The sequence below is a fragment of the Apteryx mantelli genome, unplaced genomic scaffold, assembly GCF_036417845.1.
Source record: "Apteryx mantelli isolate bAptMan1 unplaced genomic scaffold, bAptMan1.hap1 HAP1_SCAFFOLD_34, whole genome shotgun sequence".
NCBI classification, from domain to species: Eukaryota; Metazoa; Chordata; class Aves; order Apterygiformes; family Apterygidae; genus Apteryx; species Apteryx mantelli.
In genome coordinates this window covers 4,186,672-4,188,414 of record NW_027118693.1, presented here as the reverse complement: position 1 = coordinate 4,188,414, position 1,743 = coordinate 4,186,672, and the positions used below count along the sequence as shown (strand labels likewise).

Below are 1,743 nucleotides of genomic sequence, written 5' to 3'. Positions count from 1 at the left end.
CTACTTGAAAGGGAAGGAGCTTTCCTTCCGGTGCCTGCTCTTTCAGTTTCCTAATTTTGGCAAGGAGAAAAAAGGAAAGAGTTTTCTAGTTTGGGAAGGAACTGGGACTCCTCAGCCTTCACTCTCAGAGATCAGTAGGACTGTGAGAAACCTCAGCAAGCCACTTCATTCCCACCTCAGCCTACAGGCAGCACCAGCATCACCCTTATGGCTTCATCGGATTTTATCTGACCTGTTCCTTAGGACCTGCAAGCACAGAGATGCCCCTGGCCAGGGCACTATCCCAGGAGGTTTCTGCAGGGTAGAACTGAGCACACAGAGGGTGGGATGGGGTCTGTGAGCACTGACCGGGAAAAGACATTGGGACAGAGAAACAGCTCCTAGCAGGGACAACTCCAGGCAGCAGAGATGGGCAGGGAATGACAGGGAACTGCTAACAGAAATGGTATAGGAGGATGGATTTGGGCAAGTCATTGTCAGTCCCGCTGATGCAGACACCTTGCTCTGAGCAAGCCCCCCGTGTCTCCACTCCCACCCAGCACAGCCTCTGCCCTGAAAGCCTTGGAGTCCAGGCCATGAGCCACCTCCTCTGCAGCCAGACGTGCCGCAGGGGAGAGGGGCATCTCTCCTGCCGCAGGCCCATTTTGTGCTTCCGGACAAAGGCGCCGAGAGCGACTGCCCTGCGAGGTCACTGCCTGTGAGATGGCATGCTCAGCTGGGTAAGGTGAAGGATTTCCCGAGTGCCCGCCTGGCCCTCTCTGCTTTCCTCCCTTGGCAGCAGGATTATGGTGTTGCTCCTTGTTTCCCCTCCTGCCCATGCTGCTCCTGTTCTTCTCTCAGGCTCTCTGGGATCCCTTCTGACTGGTGGGAGTCCAGGAAATGCACTCCGTGGGGCTGGGAAATGAGCCGACTCTCCTTTAAGGAGAGCCCATCTTTAGGACGTTTCACCATTTCCCTGTGGTGTGCTGCCAGGTTGCATGCTGCCCTCCAGAAGGGCACAGCTGTCTCAGAGCATCTCTGTGATAGCTGAGACACCCATGAAGAAGTTGCAGAGATGCAAAGAGTGTGGAAATGGTGGTGGGAGGCTGTACATGGGCAGCTGAAAAGAGCCCTGTGTGTCCTTGGCCAGAAGGGGTGTGTGGAGAGCTCCCTCAGGTGCCCTGAGAAAGGGAGAGAAGTTTGGAGATCTGCACTTCGAAACTGGACTCCTCTGCTCCCAGCAGTGGCTGCTTTCTTTCCAGGGTAACCTATGAGCGTGACCATCTTCCAGCTCAAAGCGGTGCAAGCACAGGACAGCTGGGAACAAGGCTAATAGACAGAGCGGCTGTCCTCACTCTGCACCAAGAGACAGTGAATCCTTTCCTCTCAGGACGCAGTAGAAATGCGGAGGATTTCTACCTCTGAAGAACACTGCCCAGGTGTGACAGGGGCATCCCGAAGAAAATAAACAATATTAAAAAAAAAAATCCCTGAAACTCTCCTCTGCATCCCTCCTTCTTTAGAATTGGGAATGAAGATGCTGCAAAGCCCTTCCACATGATGAGAGGATTTCATTTGACAGAAATTGTGAGTGTCAGAGCTATTTACACCCATTCCCATGTACCCCCTGCTGTACAGCAGGACGGACTCCTCTGGAGCCCGTTGGCAGAGGCCCCTGCTCCTCGCGACAGACTCTGCCAGCAAAAGCCAGAGCTCAAGCAAGGGAACTGCACAAAGGGCCCCCCCAGTAAAGAGAGAGGCAAT

The 1,743-nt window shown here is 54.2% G+C and overlaps 1 long non-coding RNA gene across 1 annotated transcript; it reads left to right on the top strand.

Annotated features, from left to right (window-relative positions):
* The first annotated feature begins 286 nt into the window (after positions 1–286).
* LOC136996386 (uncharacterized) lies at positions 287–1,383 on the top strand. The gene is made up of 3 exons (XR_010887557.1): positions 287–301; positions 540–719; positions 1,242–1,383. It is a non-coding gene; the product is annotated as an uncharacterized lncRNA (long non-coding RNA).
* Positions 1,384–1,743: the final 360 nt, after the last annotated feature.